Source organism: Triticum aestivum, chromosome 1D (assembly GCF_018294505.1).
Source record: "Triticum aestivum cultivar Chinese Spring chromosome 1D, IWGSC CS RefSeq v2.1, whole genome shotgun sequence".
In the NCBI taxonomy this organism is placed as follows: domain Eukaryota; kingdom Viridiplantae; phylum Streptophyta; class Magnoliopsida; order Poales; family Poaceae; genus Triticum; species Triticum aestivum.
This window is the reverse complement of record NC_057796.1, coordinates 384,627,881-384,651,221: the sequence shown is the minus strand read 5'-3', so window position 1 is coordinate 384,651,221 and position 23,341 is coordinate 384,627,881.

Genomic DNA, 23,341 nt, shown 5'->3' with positions numbered 1-23,341 from the left:
TTGCCATTAGAACTGTTTGGAGTTGGTTTACTTACCGTACCACATACCTATTCCTTTTCGGAGTCTGAAACATTCCGGAAAGTGTTCCTTATGTATTCCTCCGGAGTTACGGTTTCAACAACATTGGTTTCAACATTTATAGGATTACCTGAGATATAGTGTTTGATTCTTTGACCGTTTACCACGTTCGGATTTGTGCCCTCGAAGTTGTTGATTTTTATGGCACCGGAACGATAGACCTCCTCGATAACGTAAGGACCTTCCCATTTAGAGAGAAGTTTTCCTGCAAAAAATCTTAAACGAGAGTTGCATAGCAATACATAATCACCTACATTAAACTCACGCTTTTGTATCCTTTTGTCATGCCATCTTTTAACTTTTTCTTTAAACAATTTGGCATTATCATAAGCTTGGGTTCTCCATTCATCAAGTGAGCTAATGTCAAATAACCTCTTCTCACCGGGAAGTTTGAAATCATAGTTGAGCTCTTTAATAGCCCAATAAGCCTTATGTTCTAGTTCGAGAGGTAAATGACATGCTTTTCCATAAACCATTTTATACGGAGACATGCCCATAGGGTTTTTATATGCAGTTCTATAGGCCCATAATGCATCATCAAGTTTCTTGGACCAATTCTTTCTAGATCTATTAACAGTCTTTTGCAAAATTAATTTGAGTTCTCTATTACTCAATTCTACTTGACCACTAGACTGCGGGCGATAAGGGGATGCAATTCTATGATTAACATCATACTTAGCAAGCATTTTACGGAAAGCACCATGAATAAAATGTGAATCACCATCATTCATTAAATATCTAGGGACTCCAAACCTCGGAAAAATAACTTCTTTAAGCATCTTAATAGAGGTGTTATGATCAGCACTACTAGTTGGAATAGCTTCTACCCACTTAGTAACATAATCAACATCAACTAAAATATGTGTGTATCCATTAGAGGCAGGAAAAGGTCCCATATAATCAAAGCCCCAAACATCAAATGGTTCAATAACAAGTGAATAATTCATAGGCATTTCTTGACGTCTACTAATATTACCAATTCTTTGACATTCATCACAAGATAAGTCAAACTTACGGGCATCCTTGAAGAGAGTAGGCCAATAGAAACCTGATTGCAATACCTTATGTGCAGTTCTATCACCAGTGTGGTGTCCTCCATAAGCCTTGGAGTGACACTTGCGTAGGATCTGTTCCTGTTCATGCTCAGGTACACAACGTCTAATAACACCATCTACTCCTTCTTTATAAAGATGTGGGTCATCCCAAAAGTAATGTCTCAAATCATAGAAGAACTTTTTCTTTTGCTGGTATGTGAAACTAGGTGGTATAAATTTGGCAACAATGTAATTAGCATAATCAGCATACCATGGAGCAGCACAAGAAGCATTTATGACATTTAATTGTTCATCAGGAAAGCTATCATCAATAGGTAGTGGGTCAGCAAGAACATTTTCCAACCTAGACAAGTTGTCTGCAACGGGGTTCTCAGCTCCCTTTCTATCAATAATATGTAAATCAAATTCTTGTAGCAGGAGAACCCATCTAATAAGTCTAGGTTTAGCATCTTTCTTTTCCAGAAGATATTTAATAGCAGCATGATCAGTGTGAATAGTTACTTTAGAATCAACAATATAAGGTCTGAACTTATCACAAGAAAATACAACTGCTAAGAATTCTTTTTCAGTAGTAGCATAATTTTTCTGAGCATTGTCTAGAGTTTTACTAGCATATTGAATAACATTTAATTTCTTATCAACTCTCTGGCCTAGAACAGCACCTACAGCATAATCACTAGCATCACACATAATTTCAAAGGGTAAATTCCAATCAGGTGGCTGAACAATAGATGCAGAGATCAATGCTTTCTTAAGTATTTCAAATGCTTCTACACAATCATCATCAAAGACAAATGGTATATCTTTTTGTAATAGATTAGTCAGAGGCTGAGAAATTTTTGAGAAGTCTTTAATGAACCTCCTATAAAAACCGGCATGACCAAGGAAACTTCTTATACCTTTGATGTCCTTGGGACATGGCATCTTTTCAATAGCATCAACCTTGGCTTTATCAACTTCAATACCTCTTTCAGAAATTTTATGCCCCAAGACAATACCTTCATTAACCATAAAGTGGCACTTTTCCTAGTTCAAGACAAGATTAGTTTCTTCACATCTCTGCAAAACTTGATCAAGGTTGCTTAAGCAATCATCGGAAGAGGATCCATAAACGGAGAAATCATCCATGAAAACCTCACATATCTTTTCACAAAAGTCAGAGAATATAGCCATCATGCATCTTTGAAAGGTGGCAGGTGCATTACATAAACCAGAAGGCATATGTCTATAAGCAAAAGTACCGAAAGGGCAAGTAAAAGTGGTCTTTGATTGATCATCAGCTAACACAGGTATTTGAGAGAAACCAGAGTAACCATCTAGAAAGCAAAAATGTGTATGTTTGGATAATCTTTCTAGCATTTGATCAATAAAAGGTAAGGGGTAATGATCCTTTTTAGTAGCTTTATTTAATTTGCGGAAACAAATTACCATCCTATAACCTGTAATAATTCTTTGCAGGATCGATTCATCTTTATCATTAGGAACGACAGTAATACCTCCCTTTTTAGGGACAGAATGGATAGGACTTACCCACTAACTATCAGCAACGGGATAAATAATACCTGCCTCAAGAAGCTTTAGTATTTCTTTTCTTACCACTTCTTTCATCTTAGGATTCAGCCGTCGTTGATGATCACGAACTGGTTTGGCATCTTTCTCCAAATTTATTTTGTGTTGGCATAGAGTGGGACTAATGCCCTTAAGATCATCAAGAGTATATCCAATAGCAGCGCGGTGCTTCTTCAGAGTTTTCAACAATCTCTCTTCTTCATGCTCTGAAAGGTTAGCACTAATAATAACAAGATATATCTTCTTTTCATCAAGATAAGCATATTTAAGAGTATCAGGCAATGGTTTAAGCTCAAACACGGGGTCACCCTTGGGTGGAGGGGGATCCCCTAAGATTTCAACAGGCAAGTTGTGTTTCAGAATAGGTCCCTGTTTAAAGAATACTTCATCTATTTCCCTTCTTTCATTCATAAACATATCATTTTCATGGTCTAGCAAATATTGTTCTAAAGGATCACTAGGAGGTACGGCAATAGAAGCAAGACCAATAATTTCATCTTTACTAGGCAATTCTTCCTCACGGTGTTGTCTACGAAATTTAGAGAAGTTAAACTCATGAGACATATCACCTAGACCAATAGTAACAACATCCTTTTCGCAGTCTATCTTAGCATTAACAGTGTTCAAGAAGGGTCTACCAAATATAATGGGACAAAAGCTATCTTGTGGGGAACCGAGAACAAGAAAATCAGCAGGATATTTAGTTTTCCCACACAAGACTTCAACATCTCTAACAATTCCAATGGGTGATATGGTACCTCTATTGGCAAGCTTAATTGTGACATCAATATCTTCTAACTCAGTAGGTGCAATATCATGCATAATTTCTTTGTATAAGTCAATAGGTATTGTACTAGCACTAGCACCCATATCACATAAGCCATGATAACAATGATCTCCTATTTTAACAGAAATAACAGGCATGCCTACCACATGTCTATGTTTATCTTTAGCACAAGGTTTGGCAATTCTAGCAGTTTCATTACAGAAATGAATAACATGCCCATCAATATTATCAGACAAGAGATCTTTAACAATAGCAATATTAGGTTCAACTTTAACTTGCTCAGGAGGTGTATAAGTTCTAATATTGCTTTTACGAACCACAGTTGAAGCTTTAGCATGATCCTTTATTCTAACAGGGAAAGGTGGTTTCTCAACATAAGCAGTAGGAACAATAGGATCATTATAAGTGATAGTTTTTTCTTCAACTTTAATAGGTGTAGCTACTTTTACTTCTATGGGAGGATGATATTTAAACCACTTCTCCTTAGGGAGATCAACATGAGTAGCAAAAGATTCACAGAAAGAAGCTACTATCTCAGAGTCAAGTCCATATTTAGTGCTAAATTTACGGAAAACATCAGTATCCATAAAAGATTTAACACAATAAAACTTAGGTGTCATACCTGACTCCTTACCTTCATCGAGGTCCCAATCTTCAGAGTTGCGTTTAATTCTTTCCAATAAATCCCATTTGAATTCAATAGTCTTCATCATAAAAGAGCCAACACAAGAAGTATCGAGCATGGTGCGATTGTTATCAGAAAGCCGATCATAAAAATTTTGAATAATCATTTCTCTCGAGAGCTCATGATTGGGGCATGAATATAACATTGATTTAAGCCTACCCCAAGCTTGAGCGATGCTTTCTCCTTCGCGAGGCCAAAAATTATATATATAATTACGATCACGATGAACAAGATGCATAGGATAAAACTTCTGATGAAATTCCAATCTCAATCGTTTGTAGTTCCATGATCCCATATCATCACATAGCCTATACCATGTCAATGCATCTCCCTTCAAAGATAAAGGGAAGACCTTCTTCTTGACAACATCATCGGGCATACCTGCAAGCTTAAATAATCCACAAACTTCATCCACATATATTAGGTGCTCATCAGGATGTAATGTTCCATCTCCTGTAAAAGGATTAGCTAGCAGTTTTCCAACATACCCAAAGGAATTTCAAAGTAGACATTTTCATTTTCAGTAGGTTCAGTAGGTTGAGGAGCAACTCTTTGCTCTACTGGTCGGGGTGAAGATACCCCGAACAAGCCCCTCAGAGGATTACTTTCCATAGTAACAAGTGACAATAAATTTCAGCACACTATATAAATGTTTCCTTACCAAATTCCACCTACCAAAGGCGCTTCACTCCCCGGCAACGGCGCCAGAAAAGAGTCTTGATGACCCACAAGTATAGGGGATCTATCGTAGTCCTTTCGATAAGTAAGAGTGTCGAACCCAACGAGGAGCAGAAGGAAATGATAAGCGGTTTTCAGCAAGGTATTCTCTGCAAGCACTGGAATTATAGGTAATAGATAGTTTTGGGATAGGATAATTTGTAACGAGCAACAAGTAACAAAAGTAAATAAAGTGCAGCAAGGTGGCCCAATCCTTTTTGTAGCAAAGGACAAGCCTGGACAAACTCTTATATAGAGAAAAGCGCTCCCAAGACACATGGGAATTATCGTCAAGCTAGTTTTCATCACGTTCATATGATTCGCATTCGGTACTTTGATAATTTGACATGTGGGTGGACCGGTGCTTGGGCGCTGTTCTTACTTGAACAAGCATCCCACTTATGATTAACACCTATTGCAAGCATCCGCAACTACAATAGAAGTATTAAGGTAAACCTAACCATAGCATGAAACATATGGATCCAAATCAGCCCCTTACGAAGCAACGCATAAACTAGGGTTTAAGCTTCTGTCACTCTAGCAACCCATCATCTACTTATTACTTCCCAATGCCTTCCTCTAGGCCCAAATAATGGTGAAGTGTCATGTAGTCGACGTTCACATAACACCACTAGAGGAGAGACAACATACATCTCATCAAAATATCGAACGAATAGAAAATTCACATGACTACTAATAACAAGACTTCTCCCATGTCCTCAGGAACAAACGTAACTACTCACAAAGCATATTCATGTTCATAATCAGAGGAGTATTAATATGCATATAGGATCTGAACATATGATCTTCCACCAAATAAACCAACAAGCATCAACTACACGGAGTAATCAACACTACTAGCAACCTACAGGTACCAATCCCAGACTTGGAGACAAGAATTGGATACAAGAGATGAACTAGGGTTTGAGAGGAGATGGTGCTCCTGAAGATGTTGATGGAGATTGACCCCCTCCCGATGAGAGGATCATTGGTGATGACAATGGTGATGATTTCCCCCTCCTGGAGGGAAGTGTCCCCGGCAGAACAGCTCTGCCGGAGCCCTAGATTGGTTCCGCCAAGGTTCCGCCTCGTGGCAGCGGAGTCTCATCCCGAAAGCTTGCTTATGATTTTTCTTCGGACGAGAGACTTCATGTAGCAGAAGATGGACACCACAGGGCCAACAGGCGGCCCACGAGGCAGGGGACGCGCCCAGGGGGGTAGGGCGCGCCCCCCACCCTCGTGGCCAGGGTGTGGCCCCCCCTCTATTATTTCTTCTGCTCAGTCTTTTTTATTATTTCCAAAAATAACTTTCGTGGAGTTTCAGGACTTTTGGAGTTGTGCAGAATAGGTCTCTAATATTTGCTCCTTTTCCAGCCCAGAATTCCAGCTGCCGGCATTCTCCCTCCTTATGTAAACCTTGTAAAATAAGAGAGAATAGGCATAAGTATTGTGACATAATGTGTAATAACATCCCACAATGCAATAAATATCGATATAAAAGCATGATGCAAAATGGACATATATATCAGGGAGTACAGGGAATATTTAGTTAAAATAGGGCAATAGAAAGTGTATTGGTAACTAGAAGTTATTAGGTAGGAATATAGTAAGAAAATGGAATAACAATTGGTTGCTTAAATACTACACAATTCATTTGATATTGCTGGGTAAGTCAACATGCAGATACTTGAAAAGAAAACTTACTTCGAATAAAGTCTGGACGGAGGATATCGTCGGGGAAGTTAGCATATATCTCATGACCAGGCCCTTTTATGTGCAGTGCTATTATAGTGCCAGCTTTCAGTACATAAACCTTAGAAATTTCTTCCCAAAGGCCAATGCCAAAATAGGAGTCACCACATTCATCAAGTCTTATAGTAGCAACGATTGTAAATCCATGGTTTGTGTTCAGTATGACATCCCTGTAGTCTTGATTTATGTAAAGGGAAAGATTGTGCACTACAGATTCTGTTGCATAGCAAGGGACGCGCTGCAAAAAATAGGATTGTTAACAAAAATATGGTAGCATGCAAATATGGGCCCAAATTGAAAGAACTGTAATGCAGTTGAAATCAAAGGACAAAAATCTATAATTAAACAGATAGGGTAAACATGATGTCATGGAAATATGAGAGTAATCGAAAGAACAATACATCATTAATTTGCCTAATATAGAAAGAAGAGGGAGGAAATCCCCTTAGCCGTATATGGTGCATGTGGCACCTTTTATCCAAATGTAGCAATATTTAGAATATGTTCACGAAACTAGGCCATGCCAACCGATTTAGGGTGAGATTGAACATACTGCGCGCATCCTCAAGTCATCTCGTACGGTGAGATGGAATGTATGGCGGAGGCCGCAAAGTCCCGATGTGTCTGTGCACTGTACACTCTATGAATGGAAAAAACCCTCAAATCAGCTCAAATAAAAATGAATTCATGGCGATTTCGGCTGGGTGATTAAAGGAGGCAGATGAACTGGGATAAGAGATGAGATAATATCTCATTAAATTAGTTACCTTGTTGTCCATGAGAAAGAACCCTCAGTACGGAAGATTCCCCAATCGAGCGAAGCTGGGTCGACCGCGAGCAGCGTCGAGAGACTCGATGGCGATAGGCGGCGGCAAGCGGAAGTGGCGAAATGCGGTGGGCTTTGCCGGCAGCTTGGCAGCGGCGGCAGGCGTCGAGCTAAGTGGTTACCGCCGCGATAGGCGGTTCCATGCATAGACGTGGAGGAGCTTGTGCAGGTGTGAATGGGGACCGGAGGGGGTGGCGGGTGGGGTGAGGGTTTTTGTGATGTGGGGATGGCGAGGGTTTTCTTTTTTCTTTTTTGAATTGGGTGGTGAGGGTTTTCTGTCCCACAAAGAATTTTGGAGGCGATAGGTTTGCTAGAGCCAACCGTGTGTGATTGACGCAAGAGGCAAAATGAAAGTCATTGCACACGGTTCCAATTTTGGAAACCGTGTGTGATTGACGTACTACCTCTGTCCTGGTTTATTGGCCCCCTTTGTAGTTTTTACCAAATATATAACTAAGAAATGTTTATGCATGTCACCAAAAATTATATCATTGAACACTATGCTCAAATACCCATCCAACGATATAATTTTTGCTGACCTACACTAACATTTTGTCAGTTAAACCTTTGGTCAAAATTTAACACAAATTACAAAGGGGACCAATAAACCAAGACGGAGGTAGATTGCATCAACCGAACCGATTGCATTCATATCCCACTGTTAGACATAAGTAAACATAGATTAAGCATACTCAAACATAGATAATAAGCGTACACGTACACAAGCATAGTTCAACCATAAGCACATAGTTCAACCGTCATTAAGCATACTAAAGCGTACATAGTTCGATCCCACATCTCATCTCACATGCCGGCATGATCCTGAAGCTTCTCCAGATACTCGGCGTATGCGTCGTGCACCACGCCGCGAGAATACTTCTGCTTGAACGGTCCATCCTCTTGCATGCGCCAGAACACTTAGATACGCGTCATGAAGCTTGTGGTTGCAAAATGGGCATCGATAGCCGCCGTTCCAGGTCCTAATATGCCTGTTATGCTTTCCCGCATAAAGCTCCCTCAGGATTTGCCTCTTGTACCTCCTCTGGCCATATTCATCCTCGCTATCCACATCGTCAGACAGCACCTATACAAATAGTAAAACAAATTTGGCATCAAATGATTGTTTACATGCCGTGAAGTAGGATTAGGAATTTATGGCTATTTATTTATACATATCCAGAGATTATGGTTCGATTTTTAAGCACAGTCGTTTATGTACAGACCAATCTTGAAGAAAATAATGGCACAAACATATGTAGGTCATTCAAAATCAATTGTCAAGTCGTGGCTAGGAATTATTAGCACGAACACTAACCCTAGTCGGATTACTAGCAGAAATCATTTGCACAGATGAAACAACTAATCACTTATCACTTGTACCATTTGAACAATCAATACACTACACGGATCTAACGAAACTTACTCAGATTTCATGGATTGGGAGAACATAACCATAGGATTTCTATTCCAAAAGGGGGGACGCATGAGCAACCAGAGAAACCTTAGGATCTATTTGACACATAAATGGCTATAGATGACTAACTAGTTGCCGTCGTCGCCGGAGTCATCGCCGGGGTCGTCACCCGAGTCGTCACTAGAGTCGGTGTGGAACTCCGCCTCCAGCTGTGGAAGATCGACGCCGTCGACAACGTCAGGGTGCGGACGGCAACCTCTGTCTCCATCTCCACGCCAAGCTCCGGTGCTCCAGCAGCCCCGGCGTCGCCACTCCCTCCGATGAGGCGCTTCAGCGGCATCCTCATACACTGACGACTTTGAGGACTGAGAGCAGCGTCGAGGATTCAAGCGGAGAGAGAGGATTGTGTGTGCGGCGAGGATGGGGGGCGGCCACTCGGGCGTGATACGTCTCCAACGTATCTATAATTTTTGATTGTTCCATGCAGTTATATTATCATTCTTGGATGTTTTATAATCATTTTATAGTCATTTTATATCATTTCTTGGTACTAACCTATTGACATAGTGCCAAGTGCCAGTTGTTGTGTTCTGCATGTTTTTTACATCACAGGAAATCAATACCAAATGGTGTCCAAACGCAGCAAAATTTCTTTAGGTTTTTTTGAACTAGAAGACATCCAGTGGGCCAGAGAAGCGCCTGGGGGGTGCTCCGAGGGGAGCACAACCCACCAGGGCACGCCAGGAGGCCCAGGCGCGCCCTGGTGGGTTGTGCCCACCTCGGGTGCCCCCTGAACCGACTCTTTGCTCTATAAATACTTCAATATTCCAGAAATCCTAGGGGAGTCGACAAAAATCAATTCTAGACGCCGCAGAGTCCAGAACCACTAGATCTGTTGGGGATATTACCACTGGGCGTAAACCGGCCAGGAGAGGCTGGGTTAACCCCATAAGTAGTTCATCTGTATCTGAAGTCCATGAAGACAGACGATGACGCTTTATGAAGGCCCGGGGCCCAAAGCCGGTTTAAGGCCTGTAGACATAAACCGGCATTGATATGTAAACTAATGTTGTAAGATAGAAGTAGCAGAGACCGAGCCGGGCACGATTATGAGCCGGCCTCGGGATTCTGTGAACCGACGGGCGTCAACCCATGTATATAAGGGGATGACCCAGCGGCGGTTCAAGGACAACAGACAACAACTCGAGACTCAGGCAAAGCGTATTCGCTCCCTGGTCATCGAAACCCCAGCAATTCCATCACAACTAGATGTAGGCTTTTACCTTCATCGTAAGGGGCCGAACTAGTATAAAACTCTCTTGCGTCCCTTGTCCGCTTTAACCCCTTTAAGCTAACCTGTAGCGATGGCTCCATGACTAAGTCCTTTCTCTAGGACATCTGCCATGACAAAACCACGACAGTTGGCGCCCATCGTGGGGCCATCGCACGATGGTTTCAATTTCTTGGAGGGCAACTTCGAAGGACTCAAGGGTTACGTTGTGGGCCGGATGACCAAGAGTCATCGCGGCAAGCTCTACATCGACAATGCAGGCTGGGGCCCCGAGGCCGGCTCAATCGAGTACGGGTACCAGGTCCCCTTTGGTGGCATACATGTTTTCATTGGCAAGGTCGGCGAAGCGGGCCCTGAGCCGGACATCTGCACCGACCTCGTCGAAACGGCTCAGCATGCAAGATCTGCCCGGGTCAAGCCTGTCATGAAGCGTGCCTTCGTGGGAGTTATCCATGGAGGGGAATCTGAGGATAGATCGGAATCTGGTGGTGAGACCGTCGTTTATTCTGGTGACGAGTCATCGACCGGAGAGACCGAGTCGTTATATCAGTTACAAGATGGCCGGATTGGGGGATGTTCCGATGGTGACAGTATTCCGGACCCCTTTGATCCGCCAAACCGGGTTGCAATCTTCATGGCCGGTACGGAACCAACGCTCCACTCTTCGACCGCAGCGGCGATGATTTCTGGATCGGCAGCGGCAGCAGCGTCCGGGGCAGGAGGCCCTGCGCGACCGCCAGCTTAGGTTCTATCTGATTTGTTTGACACGTTGACAACGCTGATGGTGGAGGTTAACCCGGCGGATCAGGATGTACACAATGCGGAAATCACGAAAGTGAAAGATCAGATCACGCAGGCCAAAGCCGACTTAGCAGCTGAGGATACCAGGATGGCCGCGGAGCGGGCCGCTTTGGATGCACAAGCTTACCGGATTATGCTGGATCAGAGTGCGTCGAACGAAGTCCTGAAGAGGAGGCACCAATCTTGCCTGCCGCCGGTTCATGACGCTAGAAATCTCTGTAACACCCCAGGAGCAGGGACCAGTAATCCGCCGGTGGTAAACCAGGCGGAGGCACCTAGAGCGGGGGCGCCGGTTCAGCCATGTTTGGTGGATCCGCCTCATCAGAACAACATTGTAGCACCGCATGTCCCCACGCCACCGGGTCATTACTCTAACCCGATGGACAACATTGTCGCTGCCGCTTCACGGTTGGCGGCCATCCCGATCGAAGGCGATTCTCTGGTAGCGGTCGAGACGCGCCGGGTTAAGGAGCTTCTTCAGACAGCCTTGGTTCAATAGGAGGCTTATTCATATAGTCAGGATCGGATTCATTCCACTCCCCGTCCAAGCCGGAGTTACAGCATGCGTATGGATGAACCGGCAGTGTCAAGCAATGCGCGAAACCGTGATCCGCCCCGTGGCAATAACCCGGCGGGTGGTGCTGGTGATGCTCAGGAGGTGGTGGACGGGGCTCGGACACTCAGAGAGGCCGAGTAGCCGCGCAGCATGAGGCCCGTCTGCTTACTCCGGTTCGTCCAACCACATCGGTGGAACCAAGAGTTACCTGTAGCTCTTTGGGAGTGCCGTGTCTCGTCCCGGCATTGCGCAATGTGCGCCTGCCCAAGGATTTCAAGGGCCCGCGCAAGGTGCCGAATTACACCGCCGATTTATCCCTTGAAACATGGGTCGGAAGCTATGAGATGGCCATGGAGATGCTGGATGTGGATGATGCGGCATGTGCGAAATACTTCACCATGATGCTAGAAGGGACGGCCCGCACTTGGCTAAAGAGCTTACCGGCTAATTCTATCAGGTCATGGGCCGAGTTGAGAGCCCGGTTTATTCAGAATTTCAAGGATACATGCAAGCAGCCCATGTCAATTGTGGACTTAGCTGCCTATGTCCAGGAGGAAGGAGAGTCAACAACCCATTGGGTGCGCCGGGTTTTGGAGATTTTGCATTCATCGGACCGCATCAACGCTGACACCGCAGTTTTAACATTGGAAGGCAATTGCCGGTTTGAACCCCTGAAGTTGAAGTTGGGACGGCTCAAACGTCATTGTAATGACATGGGAACCCTCATGGCTGCACTGGTGAAGTATGCCGACCCTGATAGTACCAAGGATCCCGAGTCTGACGATGATAAGACAGGGAAGGGAAAAAAGAGCGGCAACGCCAAGGGGCAGCACCACAACCCAGCGGGTCATGGAAACGGTGGCAAGCATAAGGCGGACCACGGTTTAGACTTTGTGGCTAATACTAATACACATGACAAGGGCCAGATGCGTAAGGGTAAACCGCCCCAGCGCGGTGGAGGGCCAAGTCCTAATCCGGACCGTTTGTCTTATCTGTTGAACCAGCCCTATCCAAAGCATGGGACGAAGGACATCCCGTCCACACACCTCTGGAAAGATTGTTACATCATGCAAGAGTTCAAAAATTCTGATTCTTTCCGGTATGATCATGGACCAGGAGGCGGTTCGGGCCCCGGATCTCATGGGCCGGGTTATGGTGGAGGAAATTCCGGTTCAGGTTTCCACGGTAATCAGGGTGGACATAACAATCAAAGTAATCAGGGTAACCAAGGTGGCTATAATCATCAGGGCAATCAGCAGCAGCAGCAGTCGAGTTACCAGAGCAACCCGAAGCAGTTGAATAGCAGACAGTATCATGTCTTCACCACTAGCTTGGACAAGCGCGATCAGAAGCTTCATAAAAGGGCGGTGAATGCCGTCGAACCGGCGGTGCCCCATTATTTGTGCTAGTCCGAGCAGCCGATTGTGTGGAGTAGAGAAGATCATCCACCCCGGGTTGACAATCCTGATCATTTGGCTCTGGTGCTGGCACCTCAGGTGGGAGGTTATAAGTTCACTAAGGTACTCATGGATGGAGGGAGTAGTATCAATATCCTTTATTATGAAACTTTCCGTCGCATGGGGTTAACAGATAAAAATCTTAAACCGTCCAATACGGTGTTCCATGGTGTGGTGCCTGGTAAGTCGGCATATCCTGTTGGTAAGATAGCTCTGGAGGTGGCTTTTGGAGATGAGCATGACTCGAGATCAGAAACCTTGACCTTTGAAGTGGTGAAAATTAGAAGCCCGTATCATGCCCTATTTGGATGGCCAGCTTATGCTAAGTTTATGGCACGACCTTGTTATGTCTATCTGCAGCTCAAGATGCCGGGTCACAAGGGAACTATAACCATGCATGGGAGCCGCAAGATTGCTTTGGAGTGTGAAGAAGGTGATGCGGCTTATGCTAAGTCGGTTTGTGCAACAGAAGAGTTGAAGTTTTACACGGACAATGTTGATCCGGCAGATATGACTTCGTTGAAGAAAACAACTACAGAGCATGATCCGTCCCTGAATTTTAAATCGGCTGATGAGACTAAGCTTGTTGACTTCGTGCCTAGCGATTCATCCAAGCAGTTTAGCATCAGCGCTAACTTGGATCCGAAATAGGAAAGCGCGCTCATCGAATTCATCCGTGAGAATCGGGACATCTTTGAATGGAAGCCTTCTGACATGCCAGGTGTACCGAGAGAACTCGCTGAGCACACTCTCAATGTTGATCCCAAGTATAAACCGGTCAAGTAGTTTCTCCGCCGGTTCAATGAAGAAAGACGCAAAGCTATTGGAGAAGAAGTAGCCAGGCTCTTGGCGGCTGGATTTATCGTTGAAGTATTCCATCCTGAGTGGTTGGCTAATCCGGTGCTGGTCCTTAAAAAGAACGGCACTTGGCATATGTGTGTGGACTACACGGACCTCAACAAATCTTGTCCGGCAGATCCTTTTGCCTTTCCCCGTATTGATCAAATTATTGATGCTACGGCAGGTTGCGAGTGTTTAAGCTTTTTGGATGCATATTCTGGTTATCATCAGATCAAAATGGCAGTTAATGACCAGGAGAAGACAGCCATCATAACTCCCTTTGGAGCCTTCTGCTATGTGTCCATGCCCTTTGGGCTCAAGAGTGCCCAGACGACTTATCAACGGTGTGTGCAAAATTGTCTTCATAAACAGATCGGCCGCAATGTTCACGCCTATGTGGATGATATCGTGGTAAAATCAAGGAAGAAGGAGACATTGATTGATGACTTGAAGGAAACCTTTGATAACCTGCGGGTTTATAAAATGATGCTTAATCCGGCCAAGTGTGTCTTTGGTGTACCTGCAGGCAAGCTCTTGGGCTTTTTGGTGTCTAACAGGGGCATTGAAGCTAATCCGGAAAAGATCAAAGCCATCACCTCCTTGGCTAAACCGAAGTGTATCAATGATGTCCAACGCCTGGCAGGCTGGATTGCCGCGTTGAGCCGGTTTGTCAGTCGCCTTGGCGAGAAGGCCATCCCTTTATATCAGATGCTGAAGAAAACGGATAACTTTGTCTGGAGTGACGCCACTAATGAAGCATTTGAGGACTTAAAGCGGCAGCTGGCTAATCCGCTGATTCTCGCTGCTCCAGTGGACAAAGAACCATTGTTGCTATATGTGGCAGCTAATGCTCGGGCTGTTAGTGTGGCTATTGTGGTGGAGCGCAAGGAGGCAGGAAAGGAATATCCGGTTCAGCAGCCAGTTTACTATATCAGTGAGGTACTTATTGACTCCAAGCAGAGGTACCCGCATTGGCAAAAATTGGTGTATGGGGTTTTCATGGCAAGCCGGAAGCTTAAGGAGTTTTTCCAAGGTCATCCCATCACGGTGGTCAGCTCTGCTCCTTTGGGGATATAATCCAGAACAGAGAAGCAAATGGTCGGATTGCTAAGTGGGCTATCGAGCTCGGGCCTCACGGTACATACCCCAAACGACAATCAAATCTCAGGCACTTGTGGATTTCATCAATGATTGGACAGAATTACAAGCGCTAAAGGAGAAGCCGGATCACACTTATTGGACTATTCATTTTGATGGGTCCAGGCAATTGGAGGGCTCGGGGGCCGGAGTCGTACTAACTTCCCACGAGGTGATAAGTTTTGTTATGTTCTCCGTTTAATGTTCCCTTGCACTAACAATGCAGCTGAATATGAGGCTTTACTCCATGGTCTTCGGATGGCTAAGGAGATGAACCTAAGCCGAGTTAAGTGCTTCGGTGTCTCGGATCTGGTGGCTCAACAAGTGTCCGGCACTTGGGATTCCAAGGACCCACTAATGGCAGCATATCGTCGTGAGGTGGATATTGTTGCAGGTCACTTTAAAGGTTATCAGGTGGATCATGTGGACCGGCAGAAGAATGAAGCGGCGGACGCTTTAAGCCGCCTAGGTTCCCAATGTAAACTAGTTCCACCTAATGTCTTCCTGGATGTTTTGCATAATCCGTCTGTCAAGCTCCCTGGTGAAGAGGATTTGGCTGTTCCTGATCCGGAGGCTCAATTGGTGGCGGCTCTTCATGTTATCCCGGATTGGACGGTTCCATATCTAGCGTATATGAACCGGGGCAAGTTACCAGAGGATGAAACTTTGGCCAGGCAGATAATCCGGCGGTCCAAGTCCATGACTATTATCAATGGAGAGTTACATCATTGTAGTGTGACAGGGGCGTTTCAACACTGTGTGTCTCCTGAGGAAGGCCGTGAAATTTTGCGTGAGATCCACGAAGGAGATTGTGGTCACCACGCCGGTTCAAAATCTTTGGTGGCCAAGGCGTTTCGTCAGGTTTCTATTGGTTGACAGCTCATGCTGATGCCGAGGACTTGGTCAAAAAATGTGATAGCTTTCAGAAATTCTCAAGGCGCGCTCATGTACCGGCTCAGGAATTGAGGATGATTCCAATCACCTGGCCGTTTGCAACTTGGGGGATGGATATGGTTGGGCCTTTCAAGAGGTCCAAGGACAAGAAGACCCACCTTTTGGTGGCGGTTGATAAGTTCATGAAGTGGGTGGAGGCAGAGCAAGTTAGTAAGTGTGATGCAGCCACGGCGGTTCAATTCATCAAAAAGGTGATCTTCCGGTTCAGCTTTCCACATAGCATTATAACAGACAATGGTACCAATCTGTCAAAAGGTGCCATGAAGGAGTTCTGTCAACGTGAGCACATCCGGCTTGACGTGTCATCAGTAGCTCACCCACAGTCTAATGGTCAAGCGGAGAGAACCAATCAAGAGATCTTGATAGGCATCAAACCCCGGCTTATGGTTCCTTTGCAACGGACGCTGGGTTGTTGGGTTGAGGAGTTACCTTCTGTGTTGTGGAGCATCAATACCACACCCAACAGATCGACAGGATACACACCATTCTTCATGGTTTATGGAGCGGAAGCAGTTCTTCCTAGTGACATCCGTCATGACTCGCCTCGTGTAGCGGCATATGTTGAAACTGACAACGAGAAGGCACAGCATGAAGCTCTTGACCTCTTAGATGAGGAATGTGACATGGCAGCAGCCTGTTCGGTGATTTATCAGTAAGATCTGCGTCATTACCATAGCCGCCGGGTTAGAACCAGAACCTTTCAAGAAGGCGATTTGGTGCTTCGGCTCATCAGGATCAGACGGATATGCATAAGCTATCCCCCCCCTTGGGAAGGACCCTTTGTGGTCAGCAAGAATCTGCACAACGGGTCATACTACCTAATCGATGTTTGAGAGCGCAAAGACTCACGTAAATCGGAGGAGGAGACCAACCGGCCGTGGAATATTTCTCATCTTCGGCCCTACTATACTTGAGCTATAGGCTCTGCTTATGTACATATTATGACATTGTATATATTATGATCAGTATAATAAACCGGAACCTCAGCTAAAGCGGGGTATCTATTGTTTTTCTTACATCATGTGTGGTTACATGGAGCTTACAAAGAGGCGTCCGGTTTACCCCTTGATTTAGCTTCTCAAAGCTTTATATTACATCACTTGGGGGCTTGGTTGTATCCGAACCATAGCTAGACCTCTTGATCGGCGCAATGCCACAGCATCACTTGGGGGCTTGGTCGTATCCGAACCATAGCTACACCTCTTGATCGGCGCAATGCCACAGCATCACTTGGGGGCTTGGTCGTATCTGAACCGTAGCTACACCTCTTGATCGGCGCAATGCCACAGCATCACTTGGGGCTTGGTCATATCCGAACCATAGCTACACCTCTTGATCGACACAATGCCACAGCATCACTTGGGGGCTTGGTCGTATCCGAACCATAGTCACACCTGTTGATCGGCTCAAAGCCACATCAATCCGGGGCCAAAGAGAGTGTTGTAAAACAACAGCTCAAACATAGGCACCCACTGAGCACAGCTCACAATGTTGCTTGGGGATTCTTTGCTGTCGAAATGAACTAAGAATCTACACTTGTAACAGGCTATCAAGCCATAGCTTGGAAGCCTGGTGTATACACCTAAAACCCCGGGTTAACCTGCCTATTTAAGTAAGTCACTCCACCCAGGTAAACCTGGTATGACCCTTCGAACTTTGACAAGTTACTCTAAAATGAAGACCCCAAACTTGTCAAGTTAAAACGATGATTGGTTAAGGATTGAGGACCATCTTAAAAGGCTTTGCAAAAATGGGTTAACTCAGTGGCCTGGCAGCCCATGAAAAGCCTCGAATTTGGGGCCGGGCAGCCCATGAAAACCCTCGACTACAACGGTTTTTTATTTGCCTTTTGCTAAGTTTTCCTTGTTTTCATAAGATTTGTGATGTTTTTTAAACTGGTGTTTATCAACCCGGTTAGGCTGTCAACTACAAGTTGTCACTACACGATCAAATTATAATCCGGCGACTATCAGCCCGGTCTGGTTTTGACAAAAAGTCACCAGTATGGATTAAACCGGTGTTTATCACAACCCGGAATGGTTTTCTGATAAACCGGCATCATATGACAGGAGTTACTTCTACTCCCGATTAGGGTTATTACCCTCATTACAAAGTTGGTCAGCCAACACTATGCCTAAAGGTCACAGGTATCATATATTTCCATATTTGGTTATCTTTTACAACCTTGGTTATAAACCTTGGTCATATATATATTTGGGTATCATGACCCGCCTGGTGGTAAACCGCCAGGGCGCTTTAAGCTTCTTATCTGCAGGAACAACTTGAATAAATAGCTATGGATTATGAACATCATATCTTAAGCATGGCGGATTAGCGCACATCAGTTGCAGATAAATATGCACGAAGGCATAACAGACCAAGTGTTTTAACTAGCCTATTACAAGGCGTTCCAGTGCCCAATGGGATAATTGTTTCTTAATAAGCACTGCAGCACGTGGAAGACTAAACCGGCCCCCGGATTATGATTGCTTATCAGCTTGACCTGACGGCTGCGGATCATCTTGCACCGGTTCATCTTCTTCGTCTCTACCCAGCGGCTGGAAGTCAACAATTGTCCAGTCGATCCCAGTTAAAGCTTGGAACATAGTTTCATCGCTTATAAGGGTTGACGGTTCAATATCAGGGGCATAAGTGTGCTTACGGATTGGAGGGATCAGATTTTGCGCTTCAGGAATTGGTGCAGCAACCCGTCTGTTCTTGTCATCATAACTTGCCTGATAGTACGAGAGATCAGCTTCTTCAGCCAATTGACAAGCCAGTGGACGTACTTCCCGGTTTATGGCGTGAAGATCTTCATTGCCAAATTCTGATCCGTCTTCTTTTAAGCTTGGGAAGCCTTTAGCCACATCCACCGGATCAAGATCAGGCACCCACACCTTTGCCCGGGTTAGAGCGGTCAGAGCACCAGCCCTTGCCGCAGCTTTCTTTAGTTCTTCAACCAGGGCAGGCAGCATGGATAGCCTTTCTAAGGTGTCCTTGATCAATGTTGGAGGAGGTTTATTGTGTGAAGCGGTGCAGATGATCCGCTGCGCACCGGTATACAGCTGCTCTATCAGAGTATAGGCCGCTTTCAATTTCTTCTGTACGTCAAAGCCCAGATGGCTAATACGAGTTCCTGCGTCATTATAAACGTCAGTAAACCAGCAACACATGGGAAGATATGTTGAAAATATAAAGCAAGGATGCTTACCAAACACAGAAGCAGTCATAGCATGTACTTGCCGCTTTACACCAGTCAGCTCGTCTACCACCGGTTTGAGAGCTGCTTCTGCGTCTTCGGCTCTTTTCTGCAAAGCGGATTTCTCTGTGTTCCAATCCGCCCGCTCCTTGCTGAAGCTCTCCTTTAGCTTTTCTATAGCGGCTAAAGCGCTCGTCAGCTCCTCTTTTGCCTTGGAAGTTTCGGCCTGCTGGGACTTGATATTTTCTTGCAGATCGGTGGTTTGAGATTCCTTTTTGCTCAGCTCAGCCTGTAAGAAAGCGACATATTATGAGTTGATAGTGCATATTTAAAGTACCAAGCACATAACAAGTTATGCCCTTAGTACTTGGGGGCTAATGAATATTTGCTCTTTATCAGAAATTTTTACAAGTCCCAAGCACAATACAAGTATTAAGCTTGGCACCTGGGGGCTAATGTGTATTTGCTCATAAAAGGCTGATATGGGAATTCTTATACAAAGTCCCGGTTCATCTTTATAAAGTTAAACCGGCCCTTGGGGGCTACATCAGTGAAGTTAAGATGGATTGTTGCAAACATGAAATTGTTACTAAGTCCCGGTTCAAATTGGTATCTTAAACTGTCACTTGGGGGCTACTAGAGTTGATAAGCTGCAATTAAATATAAGAGAGAAGCACTTATGAAGTTACCTCATATCGCTCCTTCATCATATTTACCAAACCGGCTTCATAGTCACGGCTGGTGTACAGACGGTTCAGGAAGCCAGAATGAAGGTCTTGAGCATTCAGATGGGCATAATTTGACAAATCGGCGTTCCATTTGCCTTTGCCAATTGCAGAGAGCTCATCTTTGGCAGTGTGCTTTGATAAAGCGACAGGATTGCCCGGAGCGGTATGGCCAGTGCCAGTAATCATAATGTCATCATCTTTGTCATCAGCAACCTTTACTGGAGTTGGCGGTTTGTCAGTATCCTTAACTAGACTGACCGGTCTGTCATCAGTTCGGACAGGGCTGGTTGGCTGGTCTGCATGGCTTGTAGTGTCAACTTGCACTTGTTCGGCAAGGAAGTCATGGTCTTGAGGCGGCGGATCATTAAGCAGGGCATCAGCATCGGTTTCTTCCGGATCTGGAGTTTTTTCCGGTTCAACAGCTGTATTATCATCAGCCGGTTTGCTTAACCGAGCCTTCTTGCCGGGTCTCGGCTTGGCACTGAGAGAAGATAGACATGAGGATTAGTACAGTATGTAAAAATAACACATCAAGAATAAAGACACGTGCATAGCTCACCCAGGAACAGTTTTGAGGGGTGGAAGCTGTGTGACCGATGACTCGCAAGAAGATGAGTGAGAAGTACTGTGATAATTTGAATCAGACGGGTTAAGAGGCTGGCGGAAACAACCTGCTTTGGGGCATGAAGTATCAATGGGATAAGAGACCTCTGATCGGCATTTCCGAACCGGACTGTTCGGTAAACTGGCGGAGATAACTACCTGGCCGCTGTGCCGGGTTGTGCGGCGAGCCTCGTGCTGCTGCGTCTTCAAAAGAAAGTTTGGGTCCAAGTAAGCAAGGGGGTGAGAAAATTTTACTTTCCGGTTTGCTTGATGGATTTTTGATGTTGGCAGAGGATCTGAATCGGAGGAAAGAATGGTTACCTCTACGTCATCAGCATGACTGCCTTCAACGTTGTCCTGATAATAATCATTTTCAATGAGATGTACGAAAAATGAACCAAGAGAGTCAAGTTCTACCTCTGATTCCGGATTACCCACATCATCATCAGCTGGTAGCTCGGAGGATGCAGTGGTCCTTTTCTTGGCAGGTTTTTTGATAACCTTGGTCTTTGGACGAACTGGCTTGACCGGTTTATCTTGCGGCTTGACCGGTTTGTCTTGTGGTGGTTTCTTGTTCCAGAATGGATCATCACCCTGTCAGAAAATAATCACACTTTCAAAGAATATTTGGACAAAAGCAACTTCAGATAAAAAGATTATATGATTCTTACAGCTGGCGGTTTATTGAAAGCGCAAAAAAGGGAGTAGTCCGCTTTGGGCACAGACAGCCTCCGGTTCGTTCAGCATTTTCTTTACAGCCTCAGTGACTTCTGCATCTGTAAGCTGAATGTCAATGTGCCGCTGAGCATCCTTCAAACTCCCCGTATACTCGCTCATCAAACTGGAGCGCCGACTTAAGGGCAGAATACTCCAGCTTATCCAGCAACGAGCAAGATCAACTCCTGTCAAACCGTTCGCCATGAAGGCTCTAAGCTTTGATAATTGGGGAGCATAGTTGGCCCTTTCTTTTGACGTCAACCTCTGAGGAAAAGGATGTGTGTTGCTAAGGCATTCAGGGCGGCAACCCGGCAGGGGGTTTTCATCAGGTGGAGATGTATCCATGCAATAAAACCAAGTCTGGTTCCACTCTTTGGGGTGACTGTGGAGTTTGGGATGTGGGAAGGTGACTTCCTTCCTTTTCTGAACCGCCATTCCGCCCAGTTCCGCATTGGGTCCATCCGACAACTCTGTGCGACGGTTTAAGTGAAAGAAATCCCTAAACAGTTCGACTGTAGGTTCCTCTTGCAGATAAGCTTCACAGAAGACTTGGAAGTGGCAGATGTTGGTCACAGAATTGGGACCGATGTCTTGAGGGCGCAGTTGAAAACTGGCCAGTACATCCCGGAAATTTTTTGAACCTGGAGGGCTAAAACCTCGCCCGAGATGATCAGCAAACACGACTACCTCTCCGTGTTTGGGTGTAGGAGAATTTTCCGGGCCAGGGATCCTCCAGTGGATGACATCTTTCTTGGCTAAAGCGCCCGTTTTAACAAGATTGTTTAACTGTTCTTCGGTTACTCGAGAAGGAGCCCAATTGCATTCATAGACTTGCTTGGCCATGGCAATGAAAGATCCGAAACATGATTATTGCCAGTTTAAGATTTACAATGGACAACTATACAGTGGTATAAGGATGTAAGCATATTGTTAAACCGGAATGGGTTATTCGTGAACCGGAGTCTGGCAATGGAAACAGTACAATGATGGATGCATTGGCGGTTCAACAGGGGACTAATGGTATCTACTGGGTCATCATTTTGTATATGAAGTTAAACCGCCCAATCTGGTATTAAAAGTGTATAAGTGAAGGAAGAAACAAGTTTCACATCTTGCCATGGTAATTTTAGATCTACCGCGCGTTGGAAAAACAAAATATATTCTGACCTAATTTCCAGCGTGTTAAAGGATTCACCAAGTTGGGATGAGTTTTATACAAGGCAGATGTTCTAACAAGGAAGCAGGAGTCTAAACTACAAAAGGCGCTGAAAATAGTCAGATCTAACCAGCCATTGGTGCTACCGAAGGAAGAACAGCTTCAAGCTATGAAGAACACCGAACCCTAATGATGGTTCTAGGGCGAGAAGAAGAGGGACTTACTGGTGCAGGAGGAAGCAGCAGAGGATCACCGCTTTTCTCTGATACGATCAGGTTGATGCAGTGGCCTTTGTCGAAGCAGAGACGAAGGACGACGGCGGCGGCAGAGCTCGAGGGTCGGTCGGCGCGAGGAAGACGACGACGCGAAGAGGTACGAGGGGGAAAATGGAAAGACCCCCTGGCCCTATTTATAAGGGCAGAAAGATAAGTGTCAGGCGCGAAAATCGAGGAGCCTAAATTTTGGATATGAGGCGGAGTTGTCGCCTCGATTGTCAGAGGCTCATTAATGAAGGTGAGTTATACACAGTTTTAAATAACAGGTGATGTCACGGCGATTTACCATGGTCCTAGAAGATGATGTCACGGCGGTTTACAAGATTATGTGAAGATGTTGAAGAAGAAATTTTCTAAAGTATTGAGGATTGACATGAACCAGTTCAAATCAATCTGGGTCCTAATGTTGGGGATATTACCACTGGGCGTAAACCGGCCAGGAGAGGCCGGGTTAACCCCATAAGTAGTTCATCTGTATCTGAAGTCCATGAAGACAGACGGTGACGCTTTATGAAGGCCCAGGGCCCAAAGCCGGGTTAAGGCCTGTAGACATAAACCGGCATTGATATGTAAACTTGTGTTGTACGATAGTAGTAGCAGAGACCGAGCCGGACACGATTATGAGCTGGCCTCGGGATTCTGTGAACCGATGGGCGTCAACCCATGTATATAAGGGGACGACCCGGCGGCGGTTCAAGGACAACAGACCACAACTCGAGACTCAGGCAAAGCGTATTCGCTCCC